Source organism: Somniosus microcephalus, chromosome 15, assembly GCF_052327205.1.
Source record: "Somniosus microcephalus isolate GS21.2 chromosome 15, FLI_Smic_1.0, whole genome shotgun sequence".
Classification (NCBI taxonomy): Eukaryota; Metazoa; Chordata; class Chondrichthyes; order Squaliformes; family Somniosidae; genus Somniosus; species Somniosus microcephalus.
In genome coordinates this window covers 109,067,935-109,095,463 of record NC_141001.1, presented here as the reverse complement: position 1 = coordinate 109,095,463, position 27,529 = coordinate 109,067,935, and the positions used below count along the sequence as shown (strand labels likewise).

Below are 27,529 nucleotides of genomic sequence, written 5' to 3'. Positions count from 1 at the left end.
GGGGACTGTGGCGTAGGTGAGAGAGGAGACGAGGTAGTCGTACTTTGTGGCGTCGACTGTAATGTGTTTCAGCCGGAATCTGGACTCAGCTTGAACAAACCAGGCTTTGGCCAGGTTCTCCCAAAAGTCCGGTAGTTTAACCGTGACTGCGTTTGTATCCGCCATGCTAGCTTAGGATTCGTCCTGAGCGTCGGGGTCACCAGTGTTGAGATACCGCGGCAAACGTGGGAGTCGAGACCGGAGTTAGTAAAACACGACTGCTTTATTCAACCTCATGGCAAAGAGGAACTGGAAAAGCCCGCGCATCCACTTAAATACTCCCCAGACAGGAAGTGCTCCCGGCAGCCTGTCCCTGCGGGAAACAAGTTGCTGGAGGAAAGGGCCCCCGGCTGGGGGCGTCTGCTTAAACTGTCCGTGCCGCCGTGAGCGGATTATGTCCAGTGGTGGCGTGTCGCCACAAGATCCTATTTCACTATTCGAAGAGCAGGTGAGTTATCCGGGTGTCCTGGCCAACATTCCTCCCTCAACCAACACCATCAGGAGCTGATTAATTAGTAATTTGTCTCATTTTCTGTTTGTGAGAGTTTGCTGTGTGCAAATTGGCTACTGCATTTGCCTACATAACAGAGGTTGCTATACGTCAAAAAATTAATCCACTGTGAAATGTTTCTAAAAGACATGCTAAGATACTATATAAATGCAAGTCCAGTCTTTAATTTATACTGATGTGTCTCCTATGGTGTTTCTCGTGGGGAATGGGTGGATACACTGTTTTGTAATGGTATAACTATTATACCATGTAACACATCATGTAATACAAGTTCAAGTATCAGGAAACACAAACCCAATTAATAACCTTTACACATAAAAGCATTGATATAACCCATTACATGCAGTGCCCATGAGATTGGTACTGAAAATAACTCACATGCAACGGACTCATTGGGTATTGCAAGCGTGTCGTCTTGACTACTCACGCTAGCCTAAAGCAGACTAGGTAAAGTCCCTAAAGTGTTAGCCGTGATTCAGTGGGTCGCACTCTCGTCACTGAGTCAGAAGGCTGTGGGTTCTAAGTCCCACTCCAGGGACTTAAGCACAAAGTCTAGGCTGACACTCCAGTGCAGTACTGAGGGAGTGCTGCACTGTCGGAGGTGCCGTCTTTTGGATGAGGCATTAAACCTGCTCTCTCAGGTGGACGTAAAAGATTCCGTGGCACTATTTTGAAGGAGAGCAGGGGAATTCTCCCTGGTATCCTGGGCCAATATTTATCCCTCAATCAACATCACTAAAAACAGATTATCTGGTCATTACCACATTGCTGTTTGTGAGAGCTTGCTGTGCGCAAATTGGCTGCCGCGTTTCCTACATTACAATGCAAAAAAGATTAGTGAAGACAAATGTAGGTCTCTTACAGTCAGAAACGGGAGAATTTAAAATGGGGAACAAGGAAATGGCAGAGCAATTAAACAAATACTTTGGTTCTGTCTTCACGGAAGAGGACACAAATAACTTCCCAGAAATGCTAGGGAACCAAGGCTCTAGTGAGAAGGAGGAATTAAAGGAAATTAGTGTTAGTAAAAAAATAGTGCTGGAGAAATTAATGGGACTGAAAGCCAATGAATCCCCAGGGCCTGATAATCTGCATCCCAGAGTACTAAAAGAGGTAGCCATGGAAATAGTGGATGCATTGGTTGTCATCTTCCAAAATTCTATAGATTATGGAACAGTTCCTGCAGATTGGAGGGTGGCAAATGTAACCCCACTATTTATAAAAGGAAGGAGAGAGAAAACAGGGAACTACAGACCAGCTAGCCTAACATCAGTAGTAGGGAAAATGCTAGAGTCTATTATAAAGGATGTGATAACAGGACACTTAGAAAATATCAATGGGATTAGACAAAGTCAACATAGATTTATGAAAGGGAAATCGTGTTTAACAAACCTACTAGAGCTTTTTGAGGATGTAACTGGTAGAATAGATAAGGGAGAACCAGTGGATGTGGTGTATTTGGATTTTCAGAAGGCCTTTGATAAAGTCCCACATAAGAGGTTAGTGTGCAAAATTAAAGCACATGGGATTGTGGGTAATATACTGGCATGGATTGAAAATTGGTTAACAGACAGGAAACAGAGAGTAGGAATAAATGGGTCTTTTTCGGGTGGCAGGCAGTGACTAGTGGGGTACCGCAGGGATCAGTGCTTGGGCCCCAGCTATTCACAATATATATCAATGATTTGGATGAGGGAACCAACTGTAATATTTACAAGTTTGCTGACGACACGAAACTAGGTGGGATTGTGAGTTGTGAGGAGGATTCAAAGAGGCTTCAAGGCGATTTAGACAAGTTGAGTGAGTGGGCAAATACATGGCAGATGCAGTATAATGTGGATAATTGTGGTTAACCACTTCGGTAGAAAAAAACAGAAAGGCAGAGTATTTTTTAAATGGTGCTAGATTGGGAAATGTTGATGTACAAAGGGACCTGGGTGTCCTTGTACACCAGTCACTAAAAGCAAACATGCAGGTGCAGCAAGCAGTTAGGAAGGCAAATGGTATGTTGGCCTTCATTGCAAGAGGATTTGAGTACAGGAGCAAGGATGTCTTATTACAGTTATACAGGGCCTTGGTGAGACCACACCTGGAGTATTGTGTGCAGTTTTGGACTCCTTACCTAAGAAAGGATATACTTGCCATAGAGGGAGTGCAGCGAAGGTTCATCAGACTGATTCCTGGGACGGCAGGACAGTCGTATGAGGAGAGATTGGGTCAACTAGGCCTGTATTCACTAGAGTTTAGAAGAATGAGAGGGGATCTCACTGAAACGTCTAAAACTCTGACAGGACTAGACAGACTGGATACAGGGAGGATGTTTCCCCTGGCTGGGGGGTCTAGAACGACGGGTCACAGTCTCAGGATACGGGGTAGGACATTTAGGACTGAGATGAGAAGAAATTTCTTCACTTAGAGGGTGGTGAACCTGTGGAATTCGCTACCACAGGAGGCTGTGAAGGCCAAGTCACTGAATATATTTAAGAAGGAAATAGATAGATTTCTAGACACAAAAGGCATCAAGGGGTATGGGGAGAGAGCGGGAATATGGTATTGAGATAGAGGATCAGCCATGATCACATTGAATGGCGGAGCAGGCTCAAAGGGCCGAATGGCCGACTCCTGCTCCTATGTTTTTATGTTTCTACAACAATGACTCCACTTCAAAAGTACTTCATTGTCTGTAATGCGCTTTGGGACATCTGGTGGTCGTGAAAGGTGCTACAGAAATGTAAGTCTCTCTGTCTAATGTGCTTGGTGTGCTGTGTCTTTATAGGGTAAATTATGTCTCCCTACAATTCAAACAGGAAAAACTAGTGAATAAGAGATAGAAGCCCAAATAGAACCGAGTTGCCCAGGCTTTGTGGGCTGGATGGCCAAGACTCATGGGCAATAAACACTAGCTTTGCCAGCGACGCCCACATCCCGTGAATGATTTTTTTTTTAAATGGCCCACCGTTTGAGCACGCCAGATATAGCTGGACCTGCAGAATGAACAAGACTACAACTTAGTAACAATTTTTAACGTCTTAGAATTTTGCCAACAATATGTTTGAATCAGGATAACAGAAACAGCTAGAGACGGAGAATATAAGAAAAAATAGTCAACACAGATTTTTTAAAAGGAAGATCATGTTTAACCAGTCATATGGCATTCTTTAAAGAAATAACGGAAAGAGTAGACACGGGCAATGCAGTGGATGTGATGTACGCCAATAGTGAGGCCGACATAAAAGACAGAAGGGGGGGGGGGGAATTTATGTGGTTAGTGCCACACGGTGGCGATAAAACGCCGTTGACAGCTGTAACGACAGTTGATGCCAGTTCCAGTGCCACACGCCATGTCGGTGTTGCCGGTAAACTCGATCGCCAGGGACCTCACCATCATGGAGAGCGTGACGTCAGTGAGTGTGCAACGCTCACTGGACGTCCGACCTCCCAACTTCGTTATAGCCACTTACCTTAACGGCAGCACAGTACAATGACAGGGAGAGCTGGCGTCTACAAGCAGGAAGCAGGCTGCAGCAGCGATATTTAAAGGCACTGACATGAATCAGTCATTCATGAAAGACTTATGAAATAATACTGAGCGGCCTGCAGGTGGCGCTGTCCAGGGAGAGTATAAATACTCGGGCATGGGCCCAGCTTGCGTAGGACATTCTTAACAGGAACTAGTGAAGGACAGAACTAGACCTCCATTTTGTAAAATGTTGATTAAAGCTTTGTTTTTTGCTTAGACCAAGTGCCTAGTAGTTTTCTTACGTCAGACACCATCCCCAATCAGCTGTACCTGACAGGGTGCTGCAGTTTCAGTGCCTGTTTGCTACTTCCTGCAACTGAAACAGCTCTCTTTAGTCATTGCATGTATTTTTGGTGACAGACAGGGAGTGTTGATCAAGTGCAGAAGTCACTCATTATTTGTTAAAGGCTTCTGCTCACAACACTTCCCCATAGTCATGGGGGCTGCGGGATTGCGGGATTACCTCAGGAGGACAACGAGACAGAGGAGGATGAGGAGGAAGAGGACAAGGAGGGGCAGGATGAGGAGGAAGAGGATGAGGAGCAGGAGGAACAGGAGGGAGGGCGGAGGCAGCGAGACAATCAATCTTCTGGATGGGCTGTCCATGACCGGCTCATCAGACTCCGATTCGCAGGGTCTTGAGAGAAGTGGCGGTAGGGATTGTGGATGCATTGGTGATCATTTTCCAGAACTCCCTGGACTCAGGAAAGGTCCCGGCAGATTGGAAAACTGCTAATGTAACACCCTTATTTAAGAAGGGAAGTAGACAAAAAGCTGGAAACTATAGACCAGTTAGCCTAACATCTGTGGTTGGCAAAATGTTGGAGTCCATTATTAAGGAAACAGTAACAGAGCATTTGGATAAACATAATTTAATAGGACAGAGTCAGCATGGTTTTACGAAGGGTAAGTCATGTTTGACAAATTTGCTCGAATTCTTTGAGGATGTAACATACAGGGTGGATAAAGGGGAACCAGTGGATGTAGTGTATTTGGACTTCCAAAAGGCATTTGACAAGGTTCCACACAAAAGATTACTGATCAAGATAAAAAATCACGGGATTGGGGGTAATATACTGGCATGGGTGGAAGATTGGCTATCTAACAGAAAACAAAGAGTTGGGATAAATGGTTCGTTCTCGGGCTGGCAATCAGTAACTAGTGGTGTTCCACAGGGGTCAGTGCTGGGACCCCAACTCTTACAATCTATATTAACGATTTGGAGGAAGGGACCGAGTGCAACATATCCAAGTTTGCCGACGATACAAAAATGGGAGGGAAAGCAGTGAGTGAGGAGGACATAAAAAACCTGCAAAAGGACATAGACAGGCTAAGTGAGTGGGCAGAGATTTGGCGGATGCAATATAATGTTGGAAAGTGTGAGGTTATGCACTTTGGCAGAAAAAATCAAAGAGCAAGTTATTATCTAAATGGAGAGAAACTGCAAAGTGCTACAGTACAAAGGGATCTGGGGGTCCTGGTGCATGAAACACAAAAAGTTAGTATGCAGGTGCAGCAGGTGATCAGGAAGGCCAATGGAATCCTGGCTTTTATTGTAAGGGGGATGGAGTATAAAAACAGGGAAGTCTTGCTGCAGTTATACAGGGTATTGGTGAGGCCACACCTGGAATACTGCGTGCAGTTTTGGTTTCCATATTTAAGAAAAGATATACTTGCTCTCGGGGCGGTTCAGAGAAGGTTCGCTCGGTTGATTCCAGAGATGAGGGGGTTGACGTATGAGGAAAGGTTGAGTAGGTTGGGACTCTACTCATTGGAGTTCAGAAGAATGAGAGGCGATCTTATCGAAACATATAAGATTGTGAGGGGGCTTGATCGGGTGAATGCGGTGAGGATGTTTCCACTGATGGGTGAGACTAGAACTAGGGGGCATAATCTTAGAATAAGGGGCTGCCCTTTCAAAACTGAGATGAGGAGAAACTTCTTCAATCAGAGGGTAGTAAATCTATGGAATTTGCTACCCCAGAGAGCTGTGGAAGCTGCAACATTAAATAAATTTAAAATGGAGATAGACATTTTCCTAGCAGATAAGGGAATTAGGGGTTACGGGGAGAGGGCAGGGAAGTGGACGTGAGTCTAGATTCAGATCAGCCATGATACTATTAAATGGCGGAGCAGGCCCGAGGGGCCGTATGGCCTACTCCTGCTCCTATTTCTTATGTTCTTATGTTCTTATAATGAAACCCCAGTTCCCCGTAGCTCACCACATCCCCATCATACAATCCCTGTCTCACGCCATATCACAGTGTCCTCCTGGGCACAAAGGTGAAATGAGAGAGACCACAAAATATTCCAAACGCACAATAAATTTATCTATAAACATATCACACATATCACATGAATTCTAATAACTAGTGACACTTGTGCCTGCCATAGTTGAATAGTTGTCATGGTGTGCAAGGTGCGAGATGTGGGTGTTAGTGTTGCTAGGTAGAGATTGTTGGTAGGTGAGTACTGGGGTGTGGTGCATTGAGCAGTGTGCGAAGCTTGTGGTACAGATGGTGGTCTGTAGCATTTGTTGAAGCCTTCACTCACCCTGACCACCCGTGTGAGCTCGTTATATTTCCTCCTGCACTGGGTGTGGGTCCTGGGGACCACAGTGCTGCCCGTGATGTGGCGTGCCACCTCCCTCCACATAGTCCGGCAGACTTGTAGCGAGAGCCTCCTGCCAGTTGGCGGGTACAGAACCGCCCGCCTTCTCTCCACCGCTAAAACTAATGCCTTCAAAGTTTCCTCGGAAAACTTCCGGGCTCTCTCCCTGGGGCGGCGATCTGCCATCAGGATTTGTAAATAAATGCTCTTTCTCCTTGTCCTCCTTCTTATGGTTGTTGAGGCAGTTGCATACCCAACAATGCTGAGAATGAGGTGCTGCAGCATCAATGAACCTCCTCTTTAAGTAGTGAAAAAAGCCTGTGGCAATCATTACTTGTGTTTAGGCTGCCCCCGATATTGGTTTTTAGATGGAAATCATGACTGCAATCATTTTAATGAGGAGTGAGGACAAATTTTGCGTGCAGCCTAGACGATTTTCAACTGGCGCTACTTAACCATTTTAGTCTAAACACCACCCATTCCTTGGCTATAATGAATTTCTAGTCCTAAAGATCTGAAATGACAAGGTTATAAAAGAACACATTCTTCCCATGGACCCTCCCTAAAGTGGTCAAAAACAGCGACTGAATTCCCATGGAAATAAAAATAGAATTCCTCACATTTCAAACAATGCATTTGCTAAGTGATTCAATAGCAATGACTGCACTGGGATGGCTGAAACAAAGAATGAGCTTGCATAACGAAGAACAAACATAGATCATTAAAATGTCATGAATAGGTGCAGGAAATAATCAAAAAGGCTAATGGAATGCTGGCCTTTATATCTGGAGGACTAGAGTATAAAGGGGTAGAAGTCATGCTACAGCTATACAAAACCCTGGTTAGACCACACCTGGAGTACTGGGAGCAGTTCTGGGCAGCACACCTTAGGAAGGATATATTGGCCTTGGAGGGAGTGCAGCGTAGATTTACTAGAATAATACCCAGACTCCAGGGGTTAAATTAAGAGGAGAGATTACACAAACTAGGTTTATATTCCCTGGAATTTAAAAATGTTACGAGGCGATTTGATCGAAGTTTTTAAGATATTAAGGGGAACTGATAGGGTAGATAGAGAGAAACTATTTCCGCTAGTTGGGGATTCCAGGACTAGGGGGCATAGTCTAAAAATTAGAGTCAGACCTTTCAGGAGTGAAATTAGGAAACACTTCTACACACAAAGGGTGGTAGAAGTTTGGAACTCTCTTCCGCAAATGGCATTTGATGCTATATCAATTGTTAATTCTAAACCTGAGATTAATGGGTTTTTCTTAACCAAAGGTACTAAGGGATATGGGGCAAAGGCACAGTCACAGGTTAGCAATGATCTCATTGAATGGCGAAACAGGCTGAAAGGGCTAAATGTCCTATTCCTGTTCCTACGTGAGTCTGCTCTCACCAGTAACAGGGAGCAACATGCGAAATAAATGCAAAATAAATGCAAAATAAATGTAAAATAAATGTAAAATTTTCTTCCCACCTCCTGCTCTCCAATTATTCTTTCTCTCTCTACTTCTGATCATTTGTGGTTCATTCCTAACCAACTAACTCGCTCTTTCTCTACAACCAGAAAGTGTCCTTTATTCCACTTCATGTGGATTATATCACTGAGACCAGATTATAGAAAACAATGAGAGTAATTGGTGACATTCTGAGAGCGATGCACAATTCTCCAATCAGTAGATTTTGATAAAGCTCCATCAACCCAAGGTTAATCTGTGTGCTGGCTTAATGGACTGGACAGGCTGATTTATTATTATTATTATTTTTCGTAAATTCATTCTCGGGATGTGGGCGCCGCTGGCAAGGCCGGCATTTATTGCCCGCCCGTAGTTGCCCTGAATTGAGTGTCTCACTCGGCCACTTCAGAGGCCAATTAAGAGTCAACAAGGTTGATGTGGGAACTGGAGTCTCACAGATAGGCCCAGACCGGGTAAGGACAGCAGGTTTCTTTCCCTAAAAACATTAGTCAACCAGTTAGGATTCAGCTGACGCACTTGTCCGGGGGGTGAGGTTAACCGTACCAGCATTCCTTCCCATCATTTGACTGTGAAAGGTCGAAGTGGGCCAAGCGACCAATTATTTCCCGAATTGCCTAAGGCGACAGTACACTCGCCTGGCTGGATTTTCATAAATGTCAGACGTTAGATTGGGAACAGAAAAGCTGGAACCGTTGCCACAGCTGCCAGGGGTACCGCCTCAGAAACCCCAGTACGCGGCAGCGAGCAGCAGGGTGAAAGCACAAGCAGCCTCCCGTCGAAGGGAGAGAATCACGTACAAACAAACAGTCAGCAACATCGCACGAAAACCTTCCAAAAAACCGAGCACGTCGTTTGAACCTTGGTACAGTTCTGTACAACGGGCCTTGGCTCTTCACCTAGCTTTCTCAATATCAATAGATCACGAGGATGGTATTTGCGCAAAGTGGAGAAACCCCTAGGTTGATAGGGTTTAATTTATCAGCCTGCTTTTCAGATGAGAAGGATCATAGAATGGTCTTCTCCTGTTCCTATGTAATGTGACCAGTGCATCTGCATGAGGTACTGACAACGTTACATAGAAACATAGAAACATAGAAGATAGGAGCAGGAGTAGGCCATTCAGCCCCTCGAGCCTGCTCCGCCATTCAATGCGATCATGGCTGATCATCCAAATTCAGTACCCTGTCCCTGCTTTCTCCTCATATCCCTTGATCCCTTTAGCCTTAAGAAATATATCCAACTCCTTCTTGAATATATTTAATGAATTGGCCTCTACTGCCTTCTGTGGTAGAGAATTCCACAGGTTCACCACTCTCTGGGTGAAGAAATTCCTCCTCATTTCTGTCCTAAATGGCTTACCCCTTATCCTTAGACGGTGACCCCTGGTTCTGGACTCCCCGACCATCGGGAACATCCTTCCTGCATCTAGTCTGTCCAGTCCTGTCAGAATTTTATAAGTTTCAATGAGATCCCCTCTCATTCTTCTAAACTCCAGCGAGTACAAGCCCAATCGACCCAATCTCTCCTCATACGTCATTCCTGCTATCCCAGGTATCAGCCTGGTGAATCTTCGCTGAACTCCTTCCATGGCAAGAACATCCTTCCTCAGATAAGGCGACCAAAACTGCACACAATACTCAAGATGTGGTCTCACCAAGGCCCTGTACAACTGCAGCAAGACATCCTTGTTCCTGTACTCGAACCCTCTCGCTACGAAGGCCAACATACCATTTGCCTTCTTAACCGCCTGCTGCACCTGCATGCTTACCTTCAGCGACTGGTGCACAAGGACACCCAGGTCTCGTTGCACTTCCCCTTCTCCCAATCTATTGCCATTCAGATAATAATCTGCCTTCCTGTTTTTGCCACCAAAGTGGATAACCTCACATTTATCCACATTATATTGCATCTGCCATGCTTCTGCCCAATCACCCAACATTTCCAAATCATCCTGGAGTTTCTCGGCATCCTCCTCACAGCACACATGCCCACCCAGTTTTGTGTCGTCTGCAAACTTGGAGATATTACATCTAGTTCCCTTTTCTAGATCATTAATAGATATTATGAATAGCTGGGGTCCAAGGACCGATCCCTGCGGTACCCCACTAGTCACTGCCTGCCACTCGAAAAAAGACCCGTTTATTCCAACTCTTTGCTTTCTGTCTGCCAACCAGTTCTCTATCCAAGTCAATACCTTGCCCCCAATCCCATGTGCCTTAACTTTACACGCTAATCTCTTACATTATGCATTGACATGTAACCAGAATGAAACTCTGCTTTCCTCTGCGTGCTGGGGATAATGAGCACAGGAAGAGGCCATTCAGCCCATCGTACCCAAAGAGCTGCCCAATTAGTCCCACTCCCCCTGCTCTTTTCCCCCGTAGCCCTGCAAACTTTCTCCCCTTCGAGTATTTCTCCAATTCCCTTTTGAAAGTTACTATTGAATCTGCTTCCGCCACCCTTTCAGGCCGCCCGTTCCAAATCACAACAACTCGCTGCGTAAAATGCTTCTTTTCCCTTGTGTCGCCTCTGGTTCTTTTGCCAATCGCTTTAAAGATTCCCCCTTTCCTGAGCAAATCACTGACACAAAGGATTCCCAACTTCTCAAAAGATCTTTATTGCTCTAGACTTTTCATGTTGACGCTGTTACATTTACGTGGTGAAAACGGAAGCTGTTTTTATATTGTGTCACCAGCACCCGACGTGGCTCTCAGGCAGCCGTGGCAACCATTAGTTAAACCCGTTGGAGCTGTCTAGACCAGCGGCCAGGAAAGCCCTGACATGAATCTTGTCATTCATGTGGAAATGACTTATGAAATAATACTGGGCGGCCTGCTGGTGGCGTTGTCCAGGGAGAGTATAAATACTCGGGCATGGGCCCAGCTTGCTCAGAACATTCTTTAACAGGAACTAGTGAAGGACACAACTAGATCTCCATGTTGAAAAACAGTTGATTAAAGCCTTGTTTAATGCTTAGACCAAGTGCCAAGTAGTTTTCTTATGTCAAGCCCTTTTGTTTAAATACTCGTTATCCCCAGCATGCAGAGGAAAGCAGAGTTTCATTCTGGATACATGTCAATGCATAATGTAACATTGTCAGTACCTCATGCAGATTGCACTGGTCACATTACATAGGAACAGGAGTAGACCATTCAGACCATCGGGCCTGCTCCGCCATTGAATTACATCATGGCTGATCTGTACCTCAACTCCATTTATCCGCCTTTGCTCCATATCCCTTGATACCCGTACCTAATAAAAAAATCTATTGATCTCAGTCTTGAAAATTTCAATTGTCCCCCCAGCATCCACAGCCTTTTGAGGGAGCAAGTTCCAGATTTCCGCTACCCTTTGTGTGAAAAAGTCCTTCCTGATTTCACTCGTGAACGGCCTGGCTCTAATTTTAAGATTCTACCCCTTTTGTCCTGGATTCCCCCCACCAGAAGAAATAGTTGTTCCGTATCTACCCTATTGGATCCCTTTATTGTTTTGAACACCTCAATTAGATCACCCCTCAATCTTCTTAAACTCAAGGGAATACAAGAAAAGAATTATACAACCTGTCCTCATAATTTAACCCTTTACACCTTGGTATCATTCTGGTGAATCTGCGCTGTACCCTCTCCAAGGCCAATAGATCTTTCTTGAGGTTCAATGCCTGAATGCAGTACTCTAGATGGGGGGCTAACCAAATCTCTGTGTAACTGAAGCATCACTTCCTCACTTTTGAATTCCAACCCCCTAGAGATAAAGAGCAACCCTCCATTAGCCTTTTTGTTTACATTTTTGTACCTGTGCGCTAAGCTTTTAGTGATTTGTGTACAAGGATCCCATTGGTCCTCCACGGCTCCTAGTCTCTCACCATTATAAAAAAAATTCCAATTTGTCTTTCTCAGATCTCACCTGCACACATTGAACTCCATCGGTCACAGTTTTGTCCACTCACTTAGTCTGTCTATGTCCCTTTGTAACTTCCTCCTCCCATCCACACAACTTACTGTGCCTCCTAACTTAGTCTCATCTGCAAACCTGGATATACGACTCGCTCTTCCTTCATCCAAGTCATTAATATACGTGATGAAAAGCTGATGTCCCAGTACAGATCCCTGGGGATCACCACCAGAAGCATCTCCAAGAGAAAACTATCCATTTACTATTCTTAACTACACTTTCCTGACTTTCATTAGAATGTACATTAATACCAGATTGATACCTTTTGGTGAATTGCACCCAAGTGATTTATTCCAATTCAAATATCCCATTTGGTGGTGTAATGAAACATCTCCTGTTTCCATCTTACATCTTAAGTGGGGCATCCCATTAGTTACCTTTCATATCTCATTCATGAGCTCTGGAGGAACTTTACTGTCCAATACAATATTTTCTTCATATCTTTAAAACAAAAATCAAACGTTCCCACTTGGTCCAAGTTATTAACACATTTTGTTTTATTCTTTATTTTAGAGGACCTTTTATTTCCCAAAATAACCCAATATATTGTTCACGAGTCCATTTTTTCAGTTCAAAATGATCTCAAATCCAAATAGCAGTATCATTGGACTGACAGGTTTTGTCAATGTTCAATTTTATTTCCTCCCAAACTTTCTTCCTTGATACACAGCAATTGGCAGGACCACCTGCAATGGGAACAGTACACTCAAGAAGCTAGACACCATTCAGGATAAAGCAGCCCGCTTGATTGGCACTCCATCCACCACCTTCAGCATTCACTCCCTCCACCACCGGCGCACTGTGGCTGCAGTGTGCTCCATCTACAAGATGCACTGCAGCAACTCGCCAAGGCTTCTTCAACAGCACCTTCCAAACCCGCGACCTCTACCACTTAGAAGGACAAGGGCAGCAGACGCATGGGAACATCACCACCTACAAGTTCCCCTCCAAGCCACACACCATCCTGACTTGGACCTGTATCGCCGTTCCTTCACTGTCGCTGGGCCAAAATCCTGGAACTCCCTTCCTAACAGCATTGTGGGTGTACCTACACCATATGGACTGCAGCGGTTCAAGAATGCGGCTCACCACCATCTTCTCAAGGGCAATTAGGGGTGGGCACTAAATGCAGGCCGAGCCAGCGATGCCCACATCCCATCAATGAATAAAAAAAAAATTAAAAAAAGTAGCATGTTACTGGACTAGTAATCCAGTGGCCTGGACTAATGATCCGAGACTATGGGCTGGATTTTTCCAACCTAGGCAGGTCCAGGGCGGGCGATGCACATGGCATGTGGGGACCCCGCATCTGTGCCGATCCCGGCCTCCAACAAGATTTCTGTTGATGGGGCTTGTCAAGCCTGCCTTGCGAGGTTCCCGGCCAATTAATAGGAAGTGGATCTGATGATGTAATTTGATGATGCATCATCAGCCGGTTTCCTTAAAGGGACCATGTCCACAATCATTTTGACAGTTGTGCCTTCAGTGTTCCACAGCATTGAGGTGCTTCAAACACTGACAATCACTGCACAGAGGTGCACAGCTGCACCCAGGCTCTCCCATTACTCCCTCCATATGCTTATGGAGGGAGTCACAGCACGCAGGGAGGTCCTCTTCCATTCCAATGGGCAGATGACACCTCCCCAGGAGACCAACACAGCCTGGTTGCACATTGCACAGGAGAGCACAAGCAGGGATGTTGTCAGGAGTCCCAGGCTGCAGTGGCGCAAACCTTTCAATGATCTCAGTAGATCACAAAACGTTACTGCAAAACCACACTCAGCCTCATCCTGCTGTGTCACTCATCACATCCCCATCACTCTGCCTTCCCTACCCTACTCTTGCACATCCTTACTCACACCAACTTACCTTGCACCTCCACCCATCCCTCTCTATCTACATTATCACTTCCCCATCTCAATAGTCACCCCTCATTTTTGTCCAATCATACCAACTAAGGTAGGCACTTGTGTGTTTTAGCCAATGTTCATGTGCAGTTTCTGTTAATGTGGTGTCAAACATTGAAATCTTTATTTTCAACACTTTGCCTTCTTGGACAGATCTGTGTGCAACTTTGGAAGTGGCTTAGTGAGTTGCAATGAATGGTGAGATAGGCCCCAGTGCGGCATCGGCAGCGGGTGGAGGCGGAGCTGAGCGGCAGAGCGACTACAAGAGGCTCCAGAGGCCCAGGTAGGCCCCAGTGCGGCATCGGCAGCGGGTGGAGGCGGAGCTGAGCGGCAGAGCGACTACAAGAGGCTCCAGAGGCCCAGGTAGGCCTCACCAATCTCCAATCTCAGGGAAGGAGAGAGTTAAAAAGCCATTTAAAAAAACAGCTGAGGCGGAAGTCCAGCTCGTGAGCTTTTTTTCAGAAGCGGACCTGGTGGGAAGCACCCAGGTGAAAGGTATTTAAGGAGGGTGGTGGCTTAAACCCGAGTTCCTACAGAGTAGGAAACCCCACCCACCCTCCTCCTCTAACCTAGTAGTCTTTTAGCAGCTGTCTAAAAACAGAGGTCACAAATTTTTTGGTCTCAGTTTCTTTTCAGCAGGGCAGGAACCGGGAGGAGCGGGAAGTCGGCGTAGGACCAAGGGGACACAAGACCGGGAAGTCAGCGAAAGACCAGGGAGGTAAGACTAACTGGTAAGTACTTTCCTCAAACCTTCCTAGAAAGTAAAACCAAAACTAGTGGGATTTGGTTAGTTTAAAAAGGAATAAGAGGAGTACAGTATACATTGGTCTAAGTAAGCTTCGGGAAAACAAAAGTCGATAAATAAACTAAAACTAGAAAATTAAAAAGTAATATAAGGGTTAAGTCATGGCAGTAGAGCTCGGACCTGTGTCATGCTCCTCCTGTAACATGTGGGAAATCAGGGACGCTTCCTGTGTCCCTGACGACTATGTGTGCGGGAAGTGTGTCCAGCTGCAGCTCATGTGGGACCGCATGACGGCCCTTGAGCTGCAGATGGACTCACTTTGGAGCATCCACGATTCTGAGAGGGGTGTGGATAGCACATTTAGTGAGTTGGTCACACCGCAGGTTAAGGCCAGCGTAGACAGTACATGGGTGACCAAAAGGCAGAGCAAGGGCAGGAAGGTAGTGCAGAAATCCCCTGGGGTTGTCTCCCTTAGCAACAGGTTCACCGTCTTAGGTACTGTTGTCGGGGGGGGTGACGCATCGGGGGAAGGCACCAGCAGCCAGGCTCATGGCACCATGACTGGCTCTGTTGCAAAGAAGGGAGGGAAAAAGAGTGGCAGGGCTATAGTAATAGGGGATTCGATTGTAAGGGGAATAGATAGGGGTTTCTGTGGTCGCGACCGAGACTCCAGGATGGTATGTTGCCTCCCTGGTGCAAGGGTCAAGGATGTCTCGGCGCGGGTGCAGAACATTCTGGAGGGGGAGGGGGAACAGCCAGTTGTCGTGATACATGTTGGTACCAACGACGTAGCTAAAAAAAGGGAAGAGGTCCTACAAGTAGAATTTAGGGAGTTAGGAGCCAAGCTAAAAAGTAGGACCTCGAAGGTAGTAATCTCTGGATTACTACCAGTGCCACGTGCTAGTAAGAGTACAGAGAACAGGATAGTTAGGCTAAATACGTGGCTTGAGCAGTGGTGTAAGAGGGAGGGTTTTAAATTTTTGAGGCATTGGAACCAGTTTTGTGGTAGGTGTGACCTATACAAAAGGGACGGTCTACACCTGTGCAGAGATGGAACTGATGTTCTCGGGGTAATTTTTGATAAAGCAGTTCGGGAGCATTTAAACTAGTATGGCAGGGGGCTAGAAACCTATGTAGTGAAATAGAGGAAAGTGAAAGGCAGACAGAAATAAATGGTAAAAGGGTGAGGAACAAAAAACAAAGGGCCAAACTAATTCATAAAAAATGTGAGCATAAAAAAAGCCTGAGGGTTTTATACCTTAATGCGAGAAGCATCAGGAACAAGGTAGATGAATTAGCTGTGGAAATAGAGGTTAATAATTATGATCTAATTGGGATTACGGAAACATGGTTGCAGGGTGAGCAGGGCTGGGAGCTTAACATACAGGGGTATTCAGTATTTAGGAAGGATCGACAAAAAAGAAAGGGAGGAGGGGTAGCATTGCTAGTAAAAGAGGGGATAAATGCAATTGAAAGGAAGGATATTAACTCAGTTAATACAGAATCTATATGGGTGGAGCTAAGAAATAGCGAGGGGCGAAAAACATTAATAGGAGTGGTATATAGGCCTCCAAATAGTAAAATAGAGGTTAGGGAGGGCATCACGAGGGAAATTAGAGAAGCGTGCAATAAGAGCACAGCTGTCATCATAGGTGACTTTAACTTACATATAGATTGGACTAGCCTAATCAGTAAAAATAATGAGGAGGAGGAATTCCTTGAGTGTTTAAGGGATGGTTATCTGGATCAATATGTCGAGGAACCAACTCGGGAACAGGCTATATTGGACTGGGTACTGTGCAATGAGAAGGGACTAATCAGTAATCTTGTTGTACGGGGACCCTTGGGTCAGAGCGATCATAACATGATCGATTTCTCACTCGAAATGGAAAGCGAAGAAATTGACTCAGAGACTAAGGTCCTGAATTTAAACAAGGGGAATTATGATGCCATGAGACGGGAACTGAGTAGGTCTGATTGGACAACGTTCCTGAGAGGACTGGAGGTAGATAAACAATGGCAAACATTTAAAGATAGAATGACAAAATTGCAAAAATTGTTTATACCAATCTGGCATAAAAGGAAATCTAAAAAGGTGACTCAACCGTGGATAACAGGGGAAATTAGAGACAGCATAAAATCCAAAGATAGGGCGTATAAAATAGCCAAAAAAAGCGCCAGAGCGGAAGATTGGGAACAGTTTAAGATAGAGCAAAGGAGGGCAAAGGGCATGATCAAGAGGGGCAAAATAGCTTACGAAAACAAGCTGGCGGAAAATATAAAAACTAACTCCAAAAGCTTTTATAAATATATCAAAAGGAAAAGACTGGTGAAAACCAAAGTTGGTCCATTGCAGTCAGATACGGGGGAATATATAATGGGAAATAAGGAAATGGCAGATCAACTAAATGCATACTTTGGGTCAGTCTTTACGAAGGAAGACACAAAAAACCTCCCTGGGATATCGGGAAAAATAGGGACATTGGCAAAGGAGGAACTGACGCAAATCAATATCTCTAAGGATATGGTGTTAAGGAAGCTAAAGGGATTGAAGGTGGACAAATCCCCAGGGCCTGATAACATGCATCCTAGGGTACTGAAGGAGGTGGCCCTAGAGATAGCGGATGCACTAAGGATGATTTTTCAGAATTCATTAGACTCGGGAACAGTGCCGATGGATTGGAGGGTAGCTAACGTTACCCCACTATTCAAAAAGGGGGGTAGGGAAAAAGCAGGTAATTACAGACCTGTAAGCCTTACATCAGTTGTGGGCAAAATGCTGGAGTCCATCATTAAGGATGAAATAGCGGAGCACTTAGCAAATGGGGACAGGATAGGACAGAGTCAACATGGATTTACAAAGGGTAAATCGTGCTTGACTAATCTATTGGAATTTTTTGAGGGAGTAACTGGTAGAATAGATGGGGGAGAGCCAGTAGATGTGGTGTACCTGGACTTCCAAAAGGCCTTCGATAAGGTCCCACATAAAAGATTAGCATGGAAAATTGAGGCTCATGGGATAAAGGGGAAAGTTTTGGCGTGGATAGGGAACTGGCTGTCAGATAGAAAACAGAGAGTTGGAATAAACGGCTCATTTTCTGAATGGCAGGCAGTAACAAGTGGGGTACCACAGGGATCTGTCCTGGGCCCCCAGCTGTTCACAATTTACATTAATGACCTGGATCAGGGAGTCGGATGCAGCATTTCCAAATTTGCAGACGACACTAAACTAGGAGGTGGGGTGGGCTCAGAGGAAGAGACCAGGAAGCTCCAGAGCGATTTGGACAGACTGGGCGATTGGGCGGATAAATGGCAGATGCACTATAATGTGGACAAGTGCGAAGTTATCCACCTTGGGTGCAGGAACGGGAGGGCAAATTATTATTTAAATGGCAATAGATTGGGAGAGGGGGAAGTACAGAGAGACCTGGGTGTTCTTGTACACCAGTCACTGAAGGCGAGCATGCAGGTGCAACAGGCGGTCAAGAAGGCAAACGGTATGCTGGCCTTCATAGCAAAAGGGTTAGAATACAGGAACAGGGATACCTTGCTGCAGCTGTACAGGGCACTGGTGAGACCACACCTCGAGTACTGTGTACAGTTTTGGTCGCCTCATCTGAGGAAGGATGTTCTTGCCATGGAGGGGGTGCAGCGGCGATTCACCAGGCTGATACCAGGAATGGCGGGAATGACCTATGAGGAGAGACTATGTAGTTTAGGGATGTACACACTGGAGTTTAGAAGATTGAGAGGGGACCTCATAGAAGTGTATAAAATTCTGACAGGTCTAGACAGACTGGATGCAGAAGGAATGTTTCCCTTGGCGGGTGAGAACAGAACTAGAGGACATAATTTAAGGATAAGGGCTAAACCATTTAGGACAGAGATGAGGGGGAATTTCTTCACTCAGAGAGTGGTGAACCTGTGGAACTCATTGCCACAGAGGGCAGTGTACGCCAGCTCATTAAATATATTTAAGAGGGAATTAGATATATTTCTACGGGCAAAAGGGGTTAAGGGTTACGGAGAGAAGGCGGGGACGGGATACTGAATTAAAGGATCAGCCATGATCTCATTAAATGGCGGAGCAGGCACGAAGGGCCGAATGGCCTACTCCTGCTCCTATCTTCTATGTATCTATGTATCTATGTATAACAGTACCACCGCCCCCCCCCCCCCGCAATGGTGATGAGTGTGAAAGGAATGTCTTTGACATTGTAGTGATGCTTTATGGTGTTGGTGTGGGGTGGTGCCAACCTGCCGCACTATGTGGCAGCCAGGGTGTACAGCATCAGTGAAGTAAATCTGGCCATGGTGAGACCATCCCTGACCTCCTGGGCAGCAATTTGGTCGGGTGCTGATGCCCTGTGCAGCATCAGTTGATTGCGAAGAAGGTTGGTGTTGTTGGTGATATTGGTGTGCCTGGTGATTTGGTGTTGGGGCTGATCGTGGTGGGAATCTGAGGACCAAGGTGAGATTTTTTCAAGGGCACCGAAGCTGATGGAATAGATGGCAGCTGAAGTTGAGATGACAGAAGCAATCTGTCAATGGTGAAAGAGGTTGCTCCAAGGAGATGACACTGGATAGAGAGTTTGCTCCAAACCCTTCAAACCTCCATAAAGCTGAAAAGTGTATTCCAGATCCTCAAGGCTCCAGACTCTAAGATTGGAAAGTGAACAGCTGTGAAATGGTAGCTTTTATACCACTTTTGCAGCTGTCAACTATTCATAGCAATGCAGAGTCACTGAGAACCTGACACACTTGCCGAACGTGATCCCCCAGCGCCAGGAACCTCGTAAAAAACGTGGAAAAATCGTTAGGACCTGGTAAAATGCTGCTTAAATACCTTTAAACAGTTTCTTAAGTATCTCAGTTGCCTGACCCGTCGCTTAGTGCCGGGTCTGCAAACCGCAGGCGGAGCCGGCTCTTGGGAAATTAATAAGGAGGCGGGTTCAGAGCGGGCTTCCGCCCCGCTGTCAATCAATGCCATTTTGATAGCGGACCTGCCTCCAAACTCGCCCTCTGAGCGCCGGCAAAATTCAGCCCTATGAGTTCAAATCCCATCATAGGCAGTTGGGGGAATTCAGTTAATTAAATAAATCTGGAACATAAAAGCTAGTATCAGTAATGGTGGCCATCAAACTATCGGATTGGCATAAAAACCCATCTGGTTCACTAATATCCTTTAGGGAAGGAAATCTACCGATCTTACCTGGTCTGGCCTATATGTGACTCCGGACCCTCAACAATATGGTTGACTCTTAACTGCCCTCTGAAATGGCCGAGCAAGCCACTCAGTTGTACCAAAAGCGCTACGACCAAGTCAGCACAGTGGGAGTACCTTCACCACACGGGACCGCAGCGGTTCAAGAAGGCGGCTCATATTAATAGTACTGTCTGTCAAGTTCTGCCATGGTCGCCAATTTGTTGAGTTTCTGGGTCTTTGCCAATTAACCCTTTCACTCCTAAGTTCCAAAAGATTTGACTTGACCCGTATTGGTGAGAGTAATTATATTTTATTCAGTGTAAGTGAGACTTGATGCATTACAACAACGTGTATTTATATAGCGCCTTTAACGTAGTAAAACGTCCCAAGGCGCTTCGCAGGAGTATTATAAGACACTAAATTTGACACCGAGCCACATAAGGAGAAATTAGGGCAGGTGACCAAAAGCTTGGTCAAAGAGGTAGGTTTTAAGGTGCGTCTTATAGGAGGAAAGAGAGGTAGCGAGGCGGAGAGGTTTAGGCAAGGAATTCCAGAGCTTAGGGCCCAGGCAACAGAAGGCACGGCCACCAAAGGTTGAGCGACTATAATCAGGGATGCTCAAGAGGGCAGAATTAGAGGAGTGCAGATATCTCGGGGGGGGGGGGCTGTGGGGCTGATTACAGCATCTGAGCGGTAGTTAAACAAGGCGCAATCAAGATTTATATTACCCATTATGCCCTGGGTGGAAGACGTGATCTCCACGAGTCGGCCCAGGTCTCTTGGCACAATCGTCCGCCCGGTGCGACGGGTGTGGGTCCTCCAGCAACCTGAATCCCTCCACGGCTCATCTGGTGGATGTTCCCAAGCTCTTTCCCGAATGCCTCTACAACCTAAGTGTCTGAGAGAACCCTTCTTATACCCTTATTCTCATTCTATACTCAGTCCTCCTGAACCAATCACTGGCCTACACCCCAAACCCAAAATCCAATCGTAAAGATGCCACGTCCGCAGCACCTTGGCTTACGCAGGTTCTGGTCTTGTGGCACGCTGTCATCATCTGTTTTTTGACCATCAAGACTCGTATCCGGGGTAGTTATGGCAACACAAATGGAACATGTCCCCATAGTGTCCTTGCTGTTTGCTGTGAGAGGCCCATGTTTTTTAATGCCTGCAGATATCATAACATTCCAACACAATGGCAGCTACACCTCACCTTGCTTCCCAGGCTAGCTGCCCTCTATTCGACCATGGCAATTCTCTTCCTCGCCCCAGGCTGTCTGGTTACAGCAGACGCACAGACTTTTAATTATAAGCAAAAGGGTTACCTGCCATGTATAATTCAGGTTACCATTGCATACAATTGATGATTACAGACTTCTGCATTTGATTCTTATACACGATTATAAATTCCTTACTGATGATTACAAGCTACTAATGGTTGTAAGATATCAAAACAAGTATCCTAAAAAATCAGCTTACCATGATAATCTTACAGTCCCCTTTGCCTCTTATCTCAGTCTCTGGAACTCCATTAATTCTTCTAGTGCTGTTCCCACAGACAAGCTGTTTGTTTTGTTCCGCTTGGAAAGCATTTTTAATTTGGCCAGGCAAGGCCCAGTGCCTCGGTTCCTTCCATTTTAAATCTAATTGGGTCTACCCAGGGCCTATTACAACAGGGTTTTTAAAAAATTCATTAATGAGATGTGGGCGTCGCTGGCAAGGCCAGCATTTATTGCCCATCCCTAGTTGCCCTCCAGAAGGTGGTGGTGGTGAGCCCCCTTCTTCAACCGCTGCAGTCCGTGTGGTGAAGGTGCTCCCACAGTGCTGTTAAGGAGGGAGATCCAGGATTTTGATCCAGCGACGATGAAGGAACGGCGATATGCTTCCAAGTCAGGATGGTGTGTGACTTGGAGGGGAACTTGCAGGTGATGGTGTTCCCATGCGCCTGCTGCCCTTGTCCTTCTAGGTGGTAGAGGGTGTGGGTTTGGGAGGTGCTGCCGAAGAAGCCTTGGCGAGTTGCTGCAGTGCATCTTTTAGATGGTACACACTGCAGCCACGGTATGCTGGCGGTGGAGGGAGTGAATGTTTAAGGTGGTGGATGGGGTGCCAATCAAGCGGGCTGCTTTGTCCTGGATGGTGTCGAGCTTCTTGAGTGTTGTTGGAGCTGCACTCATCCAGGCAAGTGGAGAGTATTCCATCACACTCCTTACTTGTGCCTTGTAGATGGTGGAAAGGCTTTGGGGATTCAGGAGGTGAGACACTTGCCGCAGAATAGCTAGCCTCTGACCTGCTCTTGTTGCCACAGTATTTATGTGGCTGGTTACAAGTATATGTGCAGCAATAACATAATGAAATCTTTAAACTACAATGAATAATGTCAATTGATTTAGTTCAGGTTAGTTAGTAAGAGAATATAAAAATGGAGAATTCCCAGGATTCTCACACGTATTTCCCTTCCAAGAGCTGACTTGGAAATATTTACTAATATGTTGACGTAAAGATGTGAATTTACAAATTTTGCTTCTAATGTTTTTCTCCCAAATATTCCCCACAATATTAATCCCTGCTCTTATCGCGATAAGTGTTGAATTATTTTAGGTACTTCCCAATTAACTAGTGGGAAACAAACTTCATTGTACTCTCCATTTTTAATCTCCTATTTCAAATATTTATACCAAATCGAAATTGTACCTTATCAGTTTAATCGAAGTATTTTCTGTGTCTTTCTCAATAAAGAAATAGTGGTTTCTTCTAAAGTAGTTTTCTGCAATTTTTATACATCATTACATAACTCTTGTTTCTATTAACACTCCACTAAACGTTCAAGAGGAAATCTATATTTACATTATTCCTGGGACTTGTTAGGACTATAGAACGACAGACAAATTAAATGGTTTGTGTCTTTTCCCCTTTTGTGGTTCTCTTCCTAAACATCTTAATGATATTTTTTAAATGTCAATAAAAAGCAATAGGTAACTCCTACAAATCCTCCCCTGCCCTCCCCCTCCTCAACAGCATGGTTGCATGTTTGTGTAATGTTACTCACTTCAGTCGATCATTCAAAATCAAATATTGGGAAATTTCAATTTTAAAATGTTTTAAGCATTTCAGACCCTCTTTAAAAGCGTTTAGACGTCAGGACCTGGTTGAAACTTGTTTAGATGAGTGGGAAATTGAGTTTTATTTCTGTTTCTTCCAAAATCATATTCAAAACTTAGGGGGACAAAAGTATTTTTAACACTTAATTTTTGTGAAAATTTCATTAAAAATCTTTAAATTCTTTCAAGTCTCGTTGCAGCTTTGACAGAAGTTGCTTCAAGTTTCTCTTTCCCTCTTCAACGCTGTCGTTAAACATACAACAACAAAAATAATTTAAAAAACTCTAATTCCAAACGGAGCTCAAATAAGAAAGTGAAGATAGTGGTTAAACTTCCTGAGAAGGCGGTGAAGTTATCGATCCCCAGCCTTGGCAATGAGTTGAGATCGGTTTTGGAGAAGTTGTTTCCTCTTTTTCTGCTGCCATTCCCTCCGTCTCTCACAGACTCTGAGGTACAAACAGGGGCACAAACTTTTTCCCCTCTCTCATAACATGATTTAAATAACCCTGATAGACTCTTTCAAAAAGGGGACAACACCTGGCAAAATTTAACTGGAACTTACCGCGGGACATTCAACATCACTTTCCCGTATTTTTTTCCAGCTTTAAACAAATTTTTAATTTTTTTTTAAATTCTCATTTTTGTTTCACTGGGGGCCTAAAACGTGTTTGCTTTAGCCTCCTTCCAGCGGCCATTGTACATGTGCTGCGTCTCCACCTGTGTTGTTTCAAAGTACAGCCGCCGCTCAGTGCCCAGGAACAGATTACACGCATCTGAACCCTCATGCCTCTCTCTCCCTTTTCCCTCTCTCCCTCTGTTCCTCTCTCTATCTCTCTCAGTCCTTGTCTGTCTCTCTCTCTATCTCTCTCCCCCAGTTTCTCTCTTTCCCCCGTCTCTCTCTCCCCAATCTCTCTCTCCCCAGTCTGTCCCCCTTCCCCAGTCTCTCTCTCTCCCCCCAGTCTCTCTCTCTCTCCCCAGTCTCTCTCTCTCTCTCTCTCCCCAGTCTCTCCCTCCCCAGTCTCTCTCTCTCCCCATTCTCTCTCTCCCCCTCTCTCCCCGTCTCTCTCCCCAGTCTCACTCTCTCTCCCCAGTCTCTCTCTCTCTCCCCAGTCCCTCTCTTTCTCTCCCCCAGTCTCTCTCTTTCTCTCCCCCAGTCTCTCTCTCTCCCCTAATCTCTCTCCCTCTCCCCCAGTCTCTCTCTCCCTCTCCCCTAATCTCTCTCCCTCTCCCCAGTCTCTCTCTCCCTCTCCCCAGTCTCTCTCTCCCTCTCCCCAGTCTCTCTCTCTCCCCGTCTCTCTCTCTCTCTCTCCCCCGCCTCTCTCGCTCTCCCCCGTCTCTTGCTCTCCTCCGTCTCTCTCTCTCCATCTCTTTCTCTCCCCCGTCTCTCTCTCCCCCCAGTCTCTCTCTCCCCCAGTCTCTCTCTCCCCGTCTCTCTTTCCCCCCAGTCTCTCTCTCCCCCCAGTCTCTCACTCCCCCCAGACTCTCTCTCCCCGTCTCGCTCTCTCTTCCCAGACTCTCTCTCCCCCAGTCTCTCGCTCTTCCCCAGTCTCTCTCTCTCCCAGTCACTCTTGTCGTGTATTGATTGCGAGTTTGACACCAGTCAATACGGTAATGTAATGTGCACTGCATTATGGGAATTACCCGGGAAAACAGCAGTCGGGCATTTTACGCAATAAAGTGAACATCGCAGTTATAAGCCTGTCTGCCTGACTCTGATTTAATTCGACGTATCTACATGCTTGATTGAATGCATTAAAGCATAGATACAACATTGGCGACGAGGATAATGAACGGAATCATTTTAGATAGGTAGTAGTGGTCCAAGTTTTAGTTAGCTAGGATGGAGAAGACCGGCATTCAAAATTTTGCATGCTTCGCCGAGCCAGCCACGTTGGGTCCAAGATGGATGAGGTGGTTAACGTCTTTTGAGCTTTATGCCGACAGCAAAGGACTCATTATTGACGATACCTCTACAGGTGCCACAAAGCAGAGGAGAAGAGCTCTACTTCTATACCTAGCAGGACCAGATGTCCAGGATATCTTTTCGACTCTACCGGACACAGGAGAGCCAGCAGACTACATGGCGGCAGTTAGTGCTTTGAATCACTATTTCGTGCCCCAGGTCAATGCAGCATTTGCTAGACAGACTTTTCATAAGTTGTCCCAGAAGACAGGTGAGACTGTGCAACAATTTGCTACTCGCTTGCGGCAGGCTGCTAAAGACTGTGCTTTTGGGGGGGATGCGGATAATCAAATAAGAGACGCTATCCTGAGTAGGTGCACGTCAGCCTATGTGCAGAGGAAATTGCTAGAGGAAGGGCAAGGTCTAACGCTCACCCGCACGTTACAATTGGCCTCACAATGTGAAAATGTTGAGGAGCAGATGTCAGCCATGTCATGTACAGAGAAGGCGGCGACAGATACTGTTCATCGTGTTACACAGAAAAGAGGGTATTATACAAAAAGCTCGACAGAGAAACCAAAGGGAAATGGCAATAGGAACGAAAGGAAATGTTACAGATGTGGACACACAGACCACATGGGCAGAGATCCGAAATGCCCAGCACGCAGACAAACGTATCATAAGTGCAAGGGAAAGGATAATTTCTCCAAAGTATGCCGCACAAAGGGTACAAAGAAACACAGTGTGAACAATGTAGAGGAACAACATGACTTTGCATTTGCTGTTACTGGAAATAACGTGACAGAGAGACTTACCATTTGTGTGGGGGGAGTAAACCTGAGAATGTTAATTGATTCGGGTGCAACTAGTAATGTAATAGATGAGAATACATGGGAAGGATTAAAGTCAGAACACATTAAGTGTCAGTCACATGTCCCTAAGACAGAGAGAAAGTTATTCTCTTATGCTTCTAGCCGACCACTGTCAGTTAAAGGTGTATTCACATGTGGGATTACAACAGGTAAGAGAACTGAGCAGGCAGAGTTCATTGTGGTTAAAGGCCACGAAGAGCCGTTGCTAGGAAGGGAGACAGCCATGAAACTGGGAGTTTTAAAAATAGGCGCAGATGTCTCAGCTGTGGTAGATGTAAGACAGCTACTAGAACAGCGGTATCCAAAGGTGTTCCAGGGAGTAGGAAGGCTGAACACAAAACAGATCAGTTTGTATATCGACCCACAAGTGAAGCCTGTGGCCCAGCAACTCAGGCGTATACCATTCAACTTAAGGGGGGCAGTAGGGGCCAAAATAAAACAATTGAGGGACATGGACATTATCAAACCTGTAACTGGTCCCACCCCATGGGTAAATCCTGTGGTTATTGTACCAAAAGCGGATAAGGATGTAAGGTTATGCCTAGACATGAGACGAGCAAACCAGGCAATAGTGAGGGAACGATATCCAATCCCCACCGTTGATGAGATACTCCAAGGTATGAACGGCTTGACAGTGTTTAGTAAGCTAGACCTGAAATGGGGTTATCACCAGCTAGAACTGACCCCTGAGTCACGAGAAATCACAACGTTTGCAGTACATAACGGAGTATACGGGTACAAGAGGCTGATATTCGGTGTATCTTCAGCTAGTGAGCAAAATCAGCACGAGATAGCTAATGCCTTAGCTGGAATAGAGGGTGTTGAAAACATCTCAGACGACATTATCGTGCATGCACACGACCAGGAAACGCACGACAGACGCCTGCACGCTGTCATGACCAGACTAATGGAAAGTGGACTGACACTAAACTCAGAGAAGTGCCAATTCAACATGGACCGATTGATTTTCATGGGAATCCTGTTGTCTGAAAAGGGCATCGGACCAACAGCAGAGAGAGTGCGAGCGGTGGCAGAAGCTCGGGAACCAGAGAATGCTACAGAGGTGAGGAGTTTCTTGGGACTCGTTGGGTACAGTAACAGATTCATCCCGCAGTTTGCAATGCTATCAGAGCCACTGCGACGCCGGACGAGAAAAGACACACCATTTAAATTTGGATCACAACAGAGACAGTCATTCAGTGCACTCAAGGAAGAGTTGGCCGGAGCCGGCACTTTAGCATATTTTGATAAGGACGCACCAACCAAGGTGATAGCAGATGCCAGTCCTGTAGGTTTAGGCGCAGTACTAGTTCAGGACCAACAGGGACAAGAGGTGCCAATATGCTATGTAAGTCGTAGTTTAACAGACTGTGAGAGGAAATGCTTTCAAACAGAGAGAGAGGCCTTAGCTCTTGTATGGGCTTGTGAGAGGCTGCATCCATATGTGTATGGTCGAAAATTTAACTTGGTAACTGACCATAAGCCATTACAAGTGATATACGGTCCACACTCTAAACCCTGTGCCCGTATAGAGAGATGGGTACTTAGATTACAGCCGTACGATTTTAAGATGATACACATTCCAGGCAAGCAAAACATTGCAGACCCACTGTCACGATTGCTGGGGGAGACAGCAAAACAGGAGAGACATTCTCATGGCTCAGATGAATACGTGAGATTTGTAGC

General features: G+C 45.6%; 1 pseudogene; it reads right to left on the bottom strand.

Moving 5' to 3' along the window:
• The window catches only part of LOC147107144 (solute carrier family 13 member 1-like), a 79,139-nt pseudogene extending 70,161 nt beyond the window's left edge, over positions 1-8,978 (bottom strand).
• Between the last annotated feature and the right edge of the window lie 18,551 nt (positions 8,979-27,529).